Below are 17,812 nucleotides of genomic sequence, written 5' to 3' on the forward strand. Positions count from 1 at the left end.
TTGGGTTTCTGTTGCTGTTGTTTTGAGGTCCTGCTGAACTAAAATGCAATTTAGTTTAAGGACAAGTAAACCCAGAGCACAACATACAAACAGAAAGTTACGTAATGAGGCACCACAGGTATGAGCTACCAGTAGCTATCAGTACCTCAGGTACTGAGACCAGTAGAATATCTATAGTAACCTAAATCATGAACTTCAACATATTCATTGAATTCCTATAAAATTAACCCTTTATCCTCAAAACATGTAACATACATTCCTGCTGGTACAAAATAGGCTGTAACTTCTCAGAGAAGAGCTGAACCAAACCACGTAAGGTCACTCAGAGGAGACAATGTATATGCTTGCTCAGACATCAACACAAACACAATGAAAGCACCATTCTCTAACAGACTGAAAGTTATGATTTACTTTGAATTTAATTATATTTTTTACCATTCCTTTCTCTTGCCCATAGGCACCAACCTTCCTGCAGCTCAGACTGCTTCTGAGTTAGTCTCCAAGTCTAAGCTCCTCATAGCCCATTCACCATGCTGCAAGCCACTCGCAGCTTAACTCCTTCCAACATTGCCACCTCTGGGCCTTCATGTTCCCTCTTACACATGACGTCCAAAACACGAGGCCGCCTGACTGCATTTCCAATTTCTCATGTCTTTCCCTACTGCTCTTCATCCATGAACGCCCTTAACAAACAAGCCAGAAAACTTCTGACCCATTCCTCAAAACCAACTTTTGAAAGACACCGGTGGATTTTCCCTCCCCACATGGTGGCTGGCAGGAGCCATCAGCAATGGCTCAACCTACAAGCCAAAAAGCAGTGCCCTGTGGTCATGCCAGACCAGACCACTTGGCCTCTTCCAAAGCGGTCCAGGTTCATATACCACAGCCTTCCTGCGTCATTTGTACCCACCTGGGAGCCAAGACACAGCCACCTTGGCTGTGAGGCTGGGCACACCCCCACTGCGCATGTGGATGGACACGTTCCTCCCATACAACAGCCTCGTGTCCTCATGCCTGCATTTTTAGTCATGCAAAGGCCACACGTCACACCCATCGTGTGAACAAGAGCATGAAGCAAAAGGGAAGAGGACAGAAGGGAATGCAGCGTGCCACAAACACGGATCTGCAGCCCCTCCCTCACCCACATCCGAGGCATTCAAGAAAAGCCAGCAAAAGAGCAAACATTGTGCCAAATGAAGTACTGCCTATCGAGTTGCTCGGTTCCCCGGACACAAGGATTGTCAGATGGCATTGGCTGCTCAAGAGGGACACTTCTTCTGCAACACCAAATGCCGCACCCCGAGCCTCTGGTCTGTAGTGCGAGAGCACAAGTAATCCCACTGCGTGGCTGAGGATCACCTTTAACAACTGTGCAACCAACAGAGGAACATAAATCATACGGAGACATAATTAAAAGGAAAACAATATCTTGGTATCGGAAACCATGAGCAGCTAATGAATAAGCTTGTATAGAAAGGATGGGCAAGTAGGAGACTGAAAAAGCAGAAGTCCTAGGAATGAGAAATCTCACTGAAGCAAAAGTCTATTCTGGAAAAATCCAGAGTAAGAAACAGTTGTTTTCTTTCATTTGCTTTTCTTTGAGATGCCACATCTTCTAACACTTTCCAGCATTAGAAAATAAAAACTTGTAACTCTCCCCTCCCCAAGGCAGGCTTTGAAAACATTTCCTAGTGAACCTGCCAAAGCAGAAGGTTTGACAGCAGCCGAGTGCCCCTCTGCCCAGCTCAGGGGATGACTCAGTGGAAACTGGCCCTCAAAAAACGTGTTGTCATCCTTCAGTCAGAGCAACTGAATATGAGCAAATGTCTCACCTTAAAAGCCATAGCTTCCACGGTAGCCAGAGTGAAAGGCAGCACTGTATACTAGAGGAACAGCACCAACACATTTTGGTGAAAAATGACAGTTTTCTTTCCACCCCTTTTTTCAATTTTTAATACAGTTAATAAAAAGTATCTAATGGAATCGGACTAAAATAATTTCCTCAGCGCTTTAGACTGTTTCACAAAAGAACAGGATATTAATACAAGTTAAGTGGATTAAGAACTGGGGAAAACAAGACCAACGTTTTACCTGTTCAAGCCAAACACACAACTCAAAGCAAAACACCAACCACGTAACCACCCTTCTGCTACGTGAACAGAAGAATGCACACATGCGTATTCAGCTAGGTCTCAAACTTGCATCCAGTTGAAATAAAACTAGAATAATCAGGTATGTGGTATATCCCAATTTGCCTTATCTTGTCACAAAAGCAGGAACTTTTTCCACTTCAATCTAAGCCATTATTCCTGACACTAAAACATCAAATGAAAGGGGAAATACTAACACAGTACAGCAACCCACTGCATGAAGTCAGTCAAGCCCAAGCTGTGCTTTTGCTTTTCAACCTCACCGCCTCTATCAGTACTTATTGACAAAAGCTGCTATTCGGGCTTTTGAGCTGAGGCGTTACACACCCCGAATAATCCACAACCTCTGCAGTTTCGACCGTGTTGCTTCTGCTCTGTTAATTTATTCTAATAAAGCGATACTTCTGTTTGCCATACGTTTCCTAGTAAGAAGACACTGAAGGCAATTCTTTCTGTAAGCTGACGTTTTGTGAGTCTGCAAGCAATACAGGCTCACCAGAAGGAAACCTTTTCAATGCTCTCATTTTCCACAAATGCTATCATCTTTTTTTCTCTGCTGCATTATTCCACATCAATAAATAACGAGCCAAGAGCAATGCATAATACTTAATAACATACCTACACCAGCTCAAGTGTCGGCAAGCACAAGGTCACTTATGTTATATAAATTGCCATTGAATAGGCATACACTTCCACAATAAAGACAACTTATAAAGTGGAATAAATTCTAGCGGCTAACTAAAGAAAAACGGTAAGGTGATCCTGAAACAAATCCAGACAAGTCTCTGCTCCCACGCTTTTTCTGCTACCAAGGTCCAAAATGATCCCACCATCTTACTTCACTACAGTCTTGGGCTTGACTAAAGAATCACGCAGAAATTCTTGGGGCAAAAGATACCACTGGGATTTAGATTATAAACATTAGCATTTTATTTGTGGGTGAGTGGGGAACAGGGAGCTACCATGTAAAATGGACACAGCTGCATAGAGGCCCAGAGAACTAGCTACAAACTGAGCAGAACAGATTTGATATTTTGCTAGCTTAGATTAGAAGCATGGGGAAATCTGTCCACAACATCCCAAGGATCGTCGAGGGTGGCAACAGTCATCTAAAATTGTTGCTTTTTGAAGTTTTTATTAACAGCCTCTTGAGAGCCATTTCTTTTTTCTCTTTCAAAACATTCCTGAAAGCATGAAGTATATGTTTAAATACAAATATATACACACATACACACATTCTATTATTAGAGTCCTTTGCAAGAACCTAATAATAGAAATGTCCATAATTACGTATAAGGCAATTACAAGAGACTTACACATAAAGCATGCTTTAAGGTATGTGCACTGTTGCCACAGAATAGCTATACACTAAGTCAGCGCAGAGAAATCAGACAAGCTTTATCACCTTCATCTCCAGAGGATTCAAGTGTTTCATTTTGGTTATCCTAAATCTAAGAAAACAAAAAAAAAGAAAAAGCCACCCACACCAAAAAGCAGTACCAAAACACAACAGCAGAAACTCCGCTCCTGAATCCATCGTGTCACACTACTGAGTAGCTTCTAGAGGTAGGAAAAACAGATGCCAGAACAAGCAAATGCCACATAGCAATATTAGCTGCAATCTTTGTCCTCCTCAAAAAATAATATGGACTATATACTTAATTACTTTGGCATTGTTTATTGTTTCATATTACCTAAATAACATTACACATAGCTGCAGCAGAGTATGCAAATGGTAACTTTCAGTATATACACCATTGTAAACTGTCGCCACTGGAAATACAAATAAGGAATGTTTCTTAAACAGTTGGTGTTGTAGTTGGCTTTTTGGTCTGTTATCTGCCAACAAACACCACAATTTACTTGTAAACAAAGGATTCCTTAGATCAAATGCAGAGAGCATGTCACTGGAGAAGCCGTATGTTTTAACCTCTAAGCTCAAGGCAAGCCATCCTTTCCCAATTAAAAGCACCATGAAGATTCGCTCAAAGCCGCACTACCTGGGACCTCCAGGGAACATTCCTGTTCAGGAACAGACTTTAACACAGACTATGCTTTTCTTGCATACTTGCTCAATAGCACCGACATTTTTCATCCAGAGCAGAGCACAGATTTAACATCCGCAGCACCGTTTCTGAAAGACACCTAATCTCTCCAACGCTGTTACAAATTCAACAAATCACCTTCAATTAGCTTGTGCTTTTTTTCTGGCTGTCCGTAATACAATAGAGAGGGGGCTTCCAACTTTAATTTTGCAAAGAGGTGCTTAGAATGAATTGGTAAAAACGCAAACCACGGCATCCCCACTGGAAAAGTGTTCGGAGTGATCTGCTTGCTGACACACCAACATTCCTGCCTGTAGATGGCCCCTTACCGTTGTGTATCCAGCGTCTCCTATTTCCACCGCCTTGTTTGAAGAACTTCCCTCTTCCCACATACCTTCCATCTCCAGGGACAGATCACACAGGGACACTAAACCTTGGCCATAAACAACATGACTTTTGATATTCCTGTCTCTAAAGGATCCCCCACCGCTCAACTGCTGGCATTCAGCAGCGCAGAGATCACCTAGGCACAAGTCCTCTGTGCAACACGTCTGAGAAACTCTTTGCCTCGCTGGTATTTTGCACAGCTGAGATTTACACAAGGGTCTGCCGGCTTCCTCTGCTATTTATTTTATTTGCTGTACACTAAAGGCTATTGCAAACAAATGGGACTTCGATAACTCACAGTATGTTGCACAAAACCATTCCAATGCATTGGGACACTCGATTTGCAGACTTAACACCTGCTACCACGGCATCCTTGGTGGAGACACCGGGATGGTGTCCCAGGGCACCCCAAACTGCCAGTCCTGCTGCTCCCCATGGGTCACTCCATCTTCCCTCACGTCTTTCCTTTTTAGAGGAGTGGCAAACTACATTGAGAAGAAAAGCACTGTGCAGAGTAATTTGTTTTATTTAGCTGTGTATGGGCTCTGGGACTTTTATGTAATTACATGTATTTTGTAGGAATTAAGATCCTTAAACTACAAACATTTATTCATACTGTGAACTTTGTTTCTGTGCTAGTGCTCACCAGACCGACAACCTACATTTTTGAGGGGAAAGCCAATTATACTAATTGGAATGTTCATTAATACAACCGCACACATGCAGAAGTTTGCTGCATGACCTGTATGTATTTTCTTGCACAGATTTATGAATTATAGAAGTGTAACTGGTTCTCTCTCTAATCAGAGAACTTAAAGAAACCTATAAAGTAAAAAGAAAGAGATACAATGCAGAAATCTTCTTTTAGTGCACCAAATACCATATGTAGGGGGTGAAAAAGTGCCAGAATAAACACATTTCAGATTGGAAGTTACAAACTTTTCCAAGAGTAAAGACAAAATGCTTGCAGTATGGAGTTACAGCTCAGAGCTTCTTGGCTGTAGTGGAATATCAGCTTATTTTGGATGCTAACTTTCTTCATTTCTTACCCTTCTGCCAACTATAGGCTAACAGTACGAAAAACCTCTCTCATCACTGTCCCAGCAGTGACCTCAAACCCAAATCAGATGAGTCCTGAGGGTTACAAAAAAAAAAATTAAAAAACTGTAAAATATCTCAACTTCCAGACAGACTCATCTCTGAGCTACATTATGAGCATAAACTAGCTAAATGATGCTGAAGTGGGAAGAACAACATGCGATACTTCTGGGGCAGCAGACGTTTCTGTCACAGCAGGGTCCCGACACAACCACAAAGCACAACTGCTTTACAACTAATGAGAAGGAACCACAAAGTGCTGAAGATTAGGAGAAAAGCACTAACAGACCGCTTCTGTTCGAGACCCGAAATGACCCCGGGAACACCGCCAAGAATCATTTTCTTACTGGTAGCACCGGCAGCATGTTCTCTTACTGCTGAGAAAGATACAGGGGTGGTCGGTGGGCACGGCCACCGGTGGGCCGGCTGAGAGGAACCAAGATGCCTCCATCCACAGGAGACAGCCCACCGCTGATTCCTGAGGCTTATGGAAGCAATGCCTTTATCTGGATTTCCAGCCAAGCACACATCGTGTCATCCATGTCCAGACCAGCAGCTCCCCAGCAGAAAGGAGCAGAACCCCAGACCAGTGCAGGCACCGAGGCACTGCCAGGCCTGGCAGTCTCAAACTTTTTTAAGCAAGCCCAGCTGCAAAAAAGGTTGAGAAATAGTGTTCTAGACTTAAAAATACGTGCAAGTTTGAAATCCCATTACCTAGCACATTGTTAAGCTCGAGTTAGACTGGTTTGGCACCTTTTAGGAATGCACTAGTTGAGCCCTGGGTTCTGCAGGGTAAGCGGTTAGGGGATATAGCAAACACAGTTAGGGCACTGGAAATTCTGTTCTCACAAATCTAGCACTGAGTTCCAATTAAAAAAAAAAATTAAAAAAAATCCAAAACAACTAAACAAACACCAAACAAGAATTCAATTTTTCCATATCTCAGCTTCCCCGTCGTGATGGGGCAACTACCACTTTAAGGAGTCAGGCCAGTACTTTTAGGTACTCACACAAAGAAATGCAAATGAAATAGAAAATTACTAATACTAAGAGGGCAGGCTTGCCCCCCACCTCTTATTCTACAAATATAGATGGGATAAATCGTTCGTTACATTTAACTCCAAGCCGCGCTACCTTAGCCAAAACCTCATTTAAATAGAACATTTCTGAGAATTGGGAAGGGGGGGAAGGCAGAGGGGAGGGATGCAGATGTGGTCTTAACCTAAGAGAGGTTAAGCTTTTAAAAGACTTTTTCTTTTTCCTCCCCCTCATTCCGTCTCCTGGTAGCATGCCATTTTAAAAAGGTGCCTGGCAAGCAAAATAAAGTTTCCAGGGTTTTCCTTCCCAAAGCCGCCTCAGCCAAGAGCCGGGCGGGGAGGACGGGGCCGGGAGAAGTCGCGCCTTTCTCCAGCTTTTTCTCCAACATGCCCCCTGGATCCAGACGTTTTGGGAGGACGAGGAGGAGCCCCGGGGTCCTCACCTGCCTGGCACCCCCCGCCCGGGCAGCGGGGTCGCTCTCCCCGCCGGCTCCCGGGCACAGCCGGAGGGCGCGGACCTGCATCCCACCGCCCCACGGGCACGGCTCCTCCCGGGGCGGGGGGGGGGGGAGAAGCCGAGGGCAGGGCGGGGGCAGCCGCCGCCACGCACGCACCCACCCACGCGTGCCACCGGCCCCCGCAGACACGGGCGCCAGCACCGACCCCTCCCCAGATTCCCACACACACACACGCCCGGAGCTGCACCGGCCGTACCCACGGCGCGACGCAGGGCAGGGCGGCCGGGCGGAGGCGATGACAGCGGCCGGGCCGGCAGCCGCTCGGGATTACCGGGAGGTTCTAGAGGGCCCGTCCCGCCGCCAGCCCCCTCGCAGGGCCGCGCGGCGGGGCTGCTCCCGCCTGCCTGCAAGGCGCCGCCCGCCGCAGAGCTCCCCGCGGAGAGGGAGAGCCGGCGGGGCCCCGGGGAGCCGCGACACGGACCGGGCGGGGAGAGGAGGGGCGGGGGGCAGCCAGAGAAACTTTCCGCCAAGTGCGGCCGCGTCCCGCCGCAGCCCCGTCCCGCCGCCGCCCGGCGCTCCCGCCCCGCCGCCGAACAAAAGAGCCGGGACCGGGAGCGGCGCCTCGGGGCGGGGGACGCGGCTCCCCGGGGCTGCCCGCCGCGCTGAGCTGAGCCGAGCCGAGTCGAGTCGAACCGCGGAGCTCCCCGCCCGGGACTTCCCCCCTTCCCCCGCCGCGGCGTACCTTACCTGGCGGAGGGCTGGTGCGGGGCGGCGGGCAGGGCCGGGCCGGGCGCGGCGGTGAGTCCCGGCTAGCTGGAGCGAGTGCCAGGAGGGCTCTGCGGGGATTCCGCCATGTCAGTGATGTCGGCACCACATGGGGCCCGCGGACGGCCCACGCTACCGCGCACTCTGGAGTAGAGGCTCCCGCCGAAAAGCCGGCTGAGGCGAGCGGCGACGGGGCGCACCGGCCCTCCTGCCCCCACCCCGCCGAGCAGCCGCTCCGCTCCGCCCCGGGGCGGCCCCACGCCGCCGCCTCCGCCCCGTCCCCGGGCGGGGGGAGCCAGGAGCGGGCCAGGAGAACGGGCTGGGCGGGGGGACCGGGGCGGCTCCCGGCCGCGGCCCAGTCAGGCGGCGCCGCATCGTTGTGTGACCAGCCCCGGCTCCGCCGCCTGGCAGGGGCCGAGCCCGGCTGCCGTTCCTTTCGCCGAGCTGCCGGTTCGTGTCTTTCGCCCCCAGTTCCTGCCAATTCCTGCATCGTTACTTATTACCAGAGATCGCCCTGGAACATAAATCGCCCACCGAGCCTTCCTCCGGCCCAGTTCGCGGCCTCCACCGTCGTGGCAGAGGTTGTCACAAAAAATGCCGTTTCTGACCAGAGAAGTCCCTGGTCCGGATAGTTTAAGGCTGGGATCTGCCTATGGTTCCTGTGCTCCCCTCCATGTCGTCCCCTAGGCATCAGCTGCCGGCTGCTGCAAAGGCGAGACACCGAATTAGAAGGGCCCTTGGTCCCATCACCGTGATCATCCCTGTGCTTCCCTCGGTTGGCAGTGAGGAGGAGAAATTTCAGGCAACGTTTTGCCCGAGCTTAAGAAATGCTCTGACTTATTTAAATTGTTGCAGCCCAAAAGGAGAGAAGTTTATCCCCTGGCTCTGAAAGCGAGCCCCAAGGAACCGCCGTGGTCATTTACCTCTCAGCACTGCATCCAAGCAATGTGGGAATCGTGACTAGAGTTTTAATCTAGTTTCAGGAAAAGCTTAAAATAGGACTCAGGACTCACCCACACCACAGATCCCAGCTACGCTATGAAGGGTCTTTTGATTTGCCCTTGGTCCCTTGGTTAGCTAACCTTCCTCAGCACAGGCTCATCACCCATACCACTTGTGCTTTGCCTTCTCTCCATCCCTATCTTTTTCAACGTTATTTTTCCTTACAGCTTTTCTCAGCGGTTGATCAACTTTATCCACCAGAGCAAGGTTTCCTGTCAGAAACTAGAAAACCCCATGGAGTCTTAGGCAGCCCAGGTGTATTTTCATCAGCTAGGACTTGTTGATCTTCTACTTCTTGTTGAAACTCACACTACAAAAAAATTGTTTTGGCATAAAAGTTTGGTAAACCCAAAACATCATGCCTAACGAGGCTGTTGTTGGGGTTTTTTTAATTTTTAAAGTGGCCAAAACACAGGAAAATAAAAATAAAGTTATCTGAAATAGATAATTCCTACAAAAAGAACAAATTATCTTTTTCCCATGGGAAAGATTTTTCAATGTAAAATGGTCAGCCAGCACTAAGTATTGTTCATCGTTAATTGCAAAAACTTTTGTAATGAGCAAAATCTAAAAGTAGAAAAATGTTTTGTTTTATTAGTGACCCAAAACATGCAGACTTTTTGATGATCCTGGACTGAGTTACAGAGTCAGATGAGATTAATTATTCACTGGGGTGGTAAAGCCTTCACTTGGCCCCATAGACCATTTTGTGAAGGAAAAGAGAGAGAAAAGGGACAGAGGGAGGGAGTGAAGGAGTTGGTTTAGAAAGGAAAAAATCACTTACCTGAGTTGGAAAATGACCTAAAAAAAACCCAAAATTAAATTGCAGAGTAAATAAAATCAAACCTGAAGAAAGCAAAATGAAATAAAGGAGAGGAAGGAAATGAAACTACTAGAATGATTTGTAGCTTTTCTACCCGATGGGCCAGAGGAAGGCTACATCCTCACTTGGAGAGCCAAAGCAGAGGCCCTGAGCACAGGAACGTTTCCAGTCTCACCTGGAACTGCAGAAGTGGCCAAATTCACCAAAAAGTAGAGCAAAGCCAGCCTGGGCAAATGCATACCTTCTCCTCGGAGCACTTTCTATTAAGCCGCTCTGCCCTGATGAACTGGAAGAGCAGATATGGTTAACTGTGACTCTAAACTGGTTCAATGGAAACTGGGCATGGCTTATAAACCAAGGAAGAGGGCAGGGGAGAGTGAAGCAAGGACCGTTTCTCAGAAAGTTCCTATATAAATAACATAAACTATTTCTTTAATGGTTTACTCCCTGAGCCAGCTCATCAAGGAAGAGCACTAATCAGACCAGGAGGAAACGTCTTTTGCCCCTGAAAAAAGGAAAAGGATTAGGTTAAGTGGTGACACAGCAGGGACAGACAAATTGCGCTGGAGAAAATGACTGACCTAAACTATCATCCAAATAAATACAGACCAAAGCCATGAACTTAACTTTTCTGTTTTGATGAGTCTGGGGTTTTTTTTTTTCAATAGCATGCATATTTTTCTTTTATCACAGTGAGATCTTTCTGTTTATTCAGGAAGCAAGTGGCGTCAGAAACGCAATAGCGCGTCTCTTCTGTCTCCCTTCCCACGTGCGCCTGTTGCGGAGGAGCGGGATGAAGGGACGATGCTGTCTCCATCTCCTGGAACTGTGTCCCTAGGACAGTCATTCCCAAGCTGCAGATCCACTGGGACCAGACGGAAACCCCTAACTCCTTTCAAGTAGGCATAGTTTAGCCATCACACAGTAACCGTTTAGGCACTATTTGCCTGGGGCGGGATCCAAACAATTCTAAATCTTGCATTCTGCCATCATCCCCATCATCCATCCCCTCCTATTTGGTGACAAATCCCAGAGAGGGGCCTGTGGAAACACGATGCAGCCTTGGAGATCAAACATCGTTGTAAAGGCGGCAAAGACTGTCTTTATTCTTATGGGATTCTTTCTCTCAGGTTCCTGATGGGATTCGAGTTAAACTTTTACTGTTCCCACAAGCTGCATGTTCTGTATTCTGGAGGGCAGGCAGGCTGAGATCTGGCACCGGTGCTGTTTGACAGTATACAGAGAATGCTTTGGTTGATTTATTTGCTGAATACTGTTTGGTTTTTAACCCGGGGCATACTGCCTTCAGTCATTTTTAATCCCACCCAGCACCAGGGTATAGGGTGGATGGCTCTGCTCAGACACTGGGTGGACTGTGGCCGCAGGAGTTTTCCCTCCACGTGTGTTATTATGGCTCTGAGCAGCCGTGGGGTGGGCTGGCTCGGGACTCGGTGCCTAACACGTTGCATTTACCCATAGCAAGAGCTCTGGATTCAGACTCTTACTCTCAGGGCCAGCAGCAACTTTGAGAAAACGGGATGTACTCGGCAAGAAACACCCTGGGTGACCCCTCGGCATGCTGAGAGCGGGCGCTGCAGCATCCCTCGCTTTGGCAGCAGAAAGGCAGGATGCGCAAGGCAAACAACCGGGAGCTTGCCTGACAAAAACATCCAGAACAAAATGGTGTAGCACCTCTCCTCCCTCCCCCTTGTAATCACGTAACTGACTCCTGCCACAGAATAAAGAAGGGACCGTGCAATCTCTTTTTTCTCATTAATAAACCCTTTTTGAGATCTTGTCTTTTTTATGTATCACAAACCATTAAAGTTAGTGCAATTTAAACAATTGGGTACTCAAAATCATACAGTACTACTATCAGGTCACAGTAGTCTTCTCTCACTTTTATCTAAAAGAAAAAAAAAAGAAAAAATGAAAGCTAAAGGCAGATTAGATTGTACAGATTTCAATTCCTTCAATCTTTACAATGTTTTATTTTTGAGATAGTGCCCGTGGAGACTGGCACAAGCAAGAAGATCCGGGTAAGCGTAGTTCGTAACGGTCACTTTTACTGTGGGGAATCCAAAATTCTGCAGGATGCTCTTTTTAAATAACTAGGGCATGTAAACATTAGCATGAACCAGGATTTCTATCTGTACCTCTCTTATTTAGAGGAAATGAATGCCAGTTATTCACTGAGTGTATGTTCATGGTTTTGCATTCATGAACTGACCAAGTTTGGTGAGGAGGGTGTATTCATGGTATTAATTAGCAGAGTTTTTCCTTTTTAGGGTACGGGTCAGTATTTCTCATGCTGAATAACACATGAAGACATTAAGCCCCAAAAATCTTATTCTTGGGATAAGATCAAAGGACTAATCACTGTAAGATTCTGAAATAAAAATTATCCGCCTCTCTTGTTATTGGGGTGCATGGAAACTTGCATTGCACGTCAAACCGTGATAAAACCAGTTACCTACCGGACGTCCTTTTATTACATTTAATAGGCAAGTCCTTAATTTCGTCTTTGAATCTCCCAGACTACCACTAAGCAATCAATATGCCCAAATTCGTCTAAGAGTCACAAAAGAGCCAGGGACTTGACCAGCAGCTAGCAGAGGCCCTTTAAACGCCAGCGCCACGATTCTAAAGATGTGATTTCTCACACACCAGCAGTTGTTGTTTGTCAGGACATTATTCTATTAGTTGTTTCTTAAGCTTTACAAAGGCATCGCGGAAAGAAAATGTTCCTTTTGCCCTCCCTTCCATGAGAAGCACCATTGTCTTCATCATTTGTCTGCTTGCAAGCTGAGGACTTACACGGGGCATTTTTTACATTTTTTTCATCTACGTTGGTTTTATAAGTTTAAATAAGTTCCCATCTGCCAAGAGCTTCCAAAGAGCATTGGCACTTCACCAATTCAAGCAGCTTGCCATGACCATTACACACCAGTTGTGCTCATTCAAAACAATAACTTCTGACCACTGCACCAGAAGAAAATACTCTCATTTATTGTCTCATAATCACGCATCTCGGCAGTGTTAGTTCCACTTTTGCCAACGAGAAATATGTTCCTTTTGATATTTTACAAATATTTCAGCTAAATCTCCTTAACACTGTGCAGTTCTTTGGCTCGTTAGGTTTGCTTTGGTTTTGTTTTGTTGAAAGCTCTCGTTTCAGTTCAGGCTCTAAAGAAAACAAAGCAGTATTGCTGGCATTGTTAAAGCCAAAAGTAGGGCCATGGAAAAAAAAAAAAAAAACCCTTCTTCTTGGAAGATTTTGTAGATTGGTATTCATGAAACAGCTGGAGATGAAGCACACAGCACTAATCCTGTCCAGTTGCTCCTGGTCATGTTGCACATTCAGGAAATTCATAATTAGGTGGTTATATCCCCAGTGTTTCCCCTGCAGCAGTCTTTACAACTAGCAATTTATCTTCCGTCTTGTTGTTAAAAAAGAAAAAACAAAGAAAAAAAAAAACCACAACTGCAAAGGAAGAAGTGAGGGAGAAAATACAAGCAGGAATAACTTAAAATATGCTTAATAGTTTCTTATCACTGTAAAAAAAATCAGATGTTGTCATTTCTGCACATACCAGCAAACTTCTGCTGATCCATTGCCCTTTCTATCACAGCACTTTTCCTCTGTGCTGTATCTCCTTCCTCTTCACAGTATTTATTTTGCCAGTTCATTTTTACTTTTTCCTTGCCAGTCATGCACCCGCTTTCCTGTAAAGGGCAGCCACACCTGACAATTTAGAAGGAAACACTTTATTAAGTAAACATTTCTTTTTCTTGCCAAATGGAAGCACAATACATGGGGGGTTCTATTCCTAGCTCCGTCCAAGGTTTCTAGAGTATTCCTAAGTAATTTCTGCTCTTTATTTTGCCTTCTCCGGTGGTCTCATGAAAGCCTTTCCCTGCACACTGGGAATCTTCATCCTGCATGCTACAAACAGTGTTTTGTCAAAAATTCATATTCATTTTAAATCAGTCAAGGTACAACTTGAAGGATTTTGCTTCTTTTCATAGCCTTTAAATAGAACAGCTTTATCTACTGTTAATTACATACATATGCAATGTGGAGATTTTTGTATATAGGGCAATCGATGAGCACCGTTGCCAGCTTTGGAATTTAACCGTTACCAGTGACTCGGCAGGTTTGCTCCGCAACAGCAAAGCATTAAATACAAGCATTTTAAACAATCATTATTACTGACTTTTTTCCCCCCAAAGTAACTTAAAAAAGCACCTGGGAAAACCAAAAAGAAGACTGCTTAGATAACACTGCTAGTTAAAGTTCAGGAGTTTCCGTGCCTGTGATGAGGAAGCTGCACTGGTGGCTCAGAAGTTTTTTTTTTAAAAAACCCCACAGCAATTTCATAGTGCGGCCAGCGAATGCACAGATAACTTTAAAACAACAACGGAATGATAAACCCCTCCGGTGCTGGGATGGCAGTTCCAGCCCCTAGCTCACAAGATGTCCCTACATCCCAGCGAGAGGTTAGGGAAGAGCCAGCCCGCACCCCAGCCTTCCTCCCGACGCGTCTCATCCAGGGGAGCCTCGGCCGCCTTGCCGCACACTTGTGGTTTCCTCCTCCCTTCAGAATTTTGCTAAGTGTTTTTTTAGTCACAAATTCAGCAGAAATACACCTAAGCATGCCTTTTGTTTTTCTAGCCGTCGGCGAGCGTCTCCGATTCCCTGGCTGACGGTGTGGAAGCAGAAGGCTCACTGCCTTTGAATGGAGGTGCCCAGTCGTGCCCACGTACGAGTCTTCTTTGAAAACATCAGGGAAAAGCACCGTGACTTTCAAAGTGAGACAGATCTCCTCAAAAGCTCTATATATCTGCAATAAAACAAGATCCTTTATGCCAGGTGGGAGGTCCCTATGAAAAAAATATCACCAAGTTTCAACATACTATCTCAAAAAAAGAAAAAAAAGCATTGAATGATTTAAGAAAATTTCACGTCCGATTCCTCTCCATCGATGACTTTCCTAGCGCTTCCCCAAAACTGCATGGAAATAGGTAAAGCGTTACTTTGAAAAGCAGTCACGTTTTAAAAATTATTTACCAAGCTGCTAACTTTTCCAGACTTGGAAGGTGATGCCTGAGATAATGTATCTATTTCATGTTGATAAATAATGCGTCTGGAATCTAAATGTTTTGGTATGGCCTTGGAAAAAAATCTTTTCAGCTAACCGTGCCTCAGGCTAGAATGACTTTAAAAGTAATGCTTATTTTACAATTCTAGTCTTTTATCTACAATAAATAGCCAGGCTTAACCTCTCGGTCACGCCCTGTCACAGACGCTATCGCACCCAAATTCTACCCACCTTTAACAATTTTTTTTTTTTTTAACAAAGTGAAGATCTAGCAGCATACCCTAAAGATCAACAAAACCTGGAATTATTTTTGAGTAAGCGAGGAGCAACCGCTACAAACAAGGCGATATGGGCAGCGTGCTGTCTCAGCTCCCGTCTTACTGCGTGCACCCTGGCAGAGCACGGCCGCGATATGCGGTGCTGGGAAACCCTGTCCGCACAGGTCCCGGGTCATTCGATGGCTGATAGGTCAAAGATGAACCTGTATCTCACTGGCGGCTGACCACAGAGCTGGCGGAATGATCGTAGCGTGATAAAATAAGGAGGCAGGTGGGTTCTTCGCAGGTTTCTGCTGCTGTTTTTCTTTTAAGCCTTGAAGATTCGTGTGATTTAAATCTTGAAGTGACAGGAAAGCAAATGGACTAACTTTCATTACCCACACAATGATTATGTGAGGCTTAATTGATGGGTATTTATAAATATGTTTTGCGATCTCCAAAGGAAAGTTGTTACAGAGGAAAGGTGCTGTAAAAATGCCAATTACTCCTGTTGTTATATAAATCTTATGCCATATACACTAAAGATTAAGTAAATATAACAGCCATTTTAGAAGGATTGACAAAGCTCTCATATGGATTTCAGATGTTTCTTATTCCCCTCTCCCCACATTACTTCAGCATTAGAAACGGAGTTGCGAAATGAAGAGCAATCTGCTTTGGGCTGCGCTCCTCACCAATTCCTCACCACGGAGCATGCATTTCTGTTCCCCTGAATTAAACTCTCTGCAAGATTTGCCGAGCTGACTCCCCGTGCCCGCAGCCAGTGCTCCATCTTGTACACTTGAAGCAGCGGTCCCTCCGCACCCCGGAGCCCGGGCACAGCCCCCAGCGCTGTAGGCTCACCTGCAGATGTGGCTGATGCTTCTCCTGTCACTTGACTCAACTCGGTGCTAATCCCCCGCATCGAAGCAGGAGAGATTTAAGTCTCTAGTGAAGTTTCCACCCTGCCCAATGCAGGGTTGTTCAACGTCTCTGTTGCTAATAGCTTGAATGACGAGCGCTGCAGGCGGCAGGTGATGAGGTGTACGTGCATGCGGTCAATGCCGCTTCGCCTGCGACAGCCACACGTCTTGTGACAGTTTTGCAGCTCTCACGACTGTCAACCCCCAGCTGAGATCTCAGCCTCGCCGCAGCCAAGCAGAGCTACAGTGTCTGGGTTTCAGTCAGGTTTCAGACTCTTAGACACTTGGGGATGCTGGTAAGAGACCCAAAAGGAGGGATTATCTCAAGATTTCCCCAGGAGTCCAGCCTCCCCTGGATTTCCCTGCCACCAGGTTCCACCTCCCGTGCCACTTAACGCGTCTTTTTGCAAGCCGCCCCGGTCTCTCTCCCCATGCCTTCAGCAATCCACTTTGGTTCCCCCGGGCCAATTTTACTACTGAGCCTTTTTTACTGTCCCAAATTCACAAGCATCCTTGGGGTCTCACAGTCTGTGGTCCATCTCGTTTATAACTTCTCTGGTTTCTCCCAGCTCTGCTTGCTGCTGAACGAGGAGGGGAAAGGGCAAAGATGCCCAAGAGCCATGGTCTCACTTACCACAGACCACATCTCTTCTCAGCCAAGGTTGCAAAGCCGTGGTTACGTGAGCAGTAATACTGGATCTGTGTCCTTCCAGATTTTTTTTCTCAGCATATTTATCCTGGAGCGGGCATATCTGTTGAATTTGTCAGCACGCACGATACAGTTCATGTCAACGTGATACCTTTATGCTAACCCTGCATCTGTTCTGGTTCTGTATTCAACGTGTAGTTGGGATGGAAGTGATGGACAGTGCCTGATCTGGCGTAAAGCCTGGCTGTTCAAAGTTAATCCATCAGAATTTTAAAAATAAACTGGAACTGGCAAAGAGAGTTTAGACCATATAAATACTTGGTCTCATATGGCAGCACTTTTTAATCCTGTCCTAAAGATAAATTTATTGTGTCATGTCACCACTCCCTTAGTCCTTTGGTGTTTTGGTTCTTCTGTAACTATAAAATAGGGACCCCAGCATTTCTGTAATGGGATTCACACAAATTCCTCATGAAAGTATGCACCTACTTGGAAGTGATACTGAATTGATAATTTCTTCTGATGGGCACTAAAATCCTCAGAGATTAACCCAAAAACACATCAATCGTTCAGGCTGTTGGGGGCATGAATTTATATTTAATTTTACCCTGAGATTAATGTATTCAGAATAGACTCGGCTGTTCATCATATGGGACAGTTATGAGAGTACTCTGAAGTATTCAGAATAACCACATAAACACATGCAGGATGGGGTCCAAAATAGGGCTATTTGGAAAAAGCCTAGATCTGTCTGGCACAAAGAAAACCCAATGAAGAACAGGATGCTAATTTCAACAAATACTCAAGGTATGCCCATATCTTACTTCACATTTCTTGTGGAATGGTATGCTTAGAAAGAGAGCTATAGTTACTCTTGTTGGGGAAAGATTTGAGCGTCAGATAATTTTTTGCTTTTTCAGTCTTTGTAGCTCATCTCTGTTTACGTGCTTAAACTTGATCCTGAAAACTGCTGAGTTCCATTCATTGATTGACTTTGTGACTCCATTTTAGTAATTAAAAAAATGACACCTGAGTATTTTAAATCTAATTCACTGATTTTAAAAGAGAAAACTCTTGCAATCTGTAAATCATGCATCCAAAACTTACAAAAGCTTA

The 17,812-nt window shown here is 45.7% G+C and overlaps 1 protein-coding gene across 3 annotated transcripts in view; it reads right to left on the reverse strand.

Annotated features, from left to right (window-relative positions):
- The window catches only part of FNDC3B (fibronectin type III domain containing 3B), a 203,903-nt gene extending 195,743 nt beyond the window's left edge, over nt 1-8,160 (reverse strand). For 2 of the 3 annotated variants that reach the window (XM_075761549.1, XM_075761547.1), the window contains exon 1: nt 7,923-8,160. The gene's annotated coding sequence lies outside the window, so the exon portion shown is untranslated. Of the gene's footprint in view, nt 1-7,917 lie in introns of all 3 variants that reach the window. The other variant, XM_075761548.1, reaches the window with a different exon arrangement.
- Between the last annotated feature and the right edge of the window lie 9,652 nt (nt 8,161-17,812).

The sequence above is a fragment of the Balearica regulorum genome, chromosome 9, assembly GCF_011004875.1.
Source record: "Balearica regulorum gibbericeps isolate bBalReg1 chromosome 9, bBalReg1.pri, whole genome shotgun sequence".
In the NCBI taxonomy this organism is placed as follows: Eukaryota; Metazoa; Chordata; class Aves; order Gruiformes; family Gruidae; genus Balearica; species Balearica regulorum.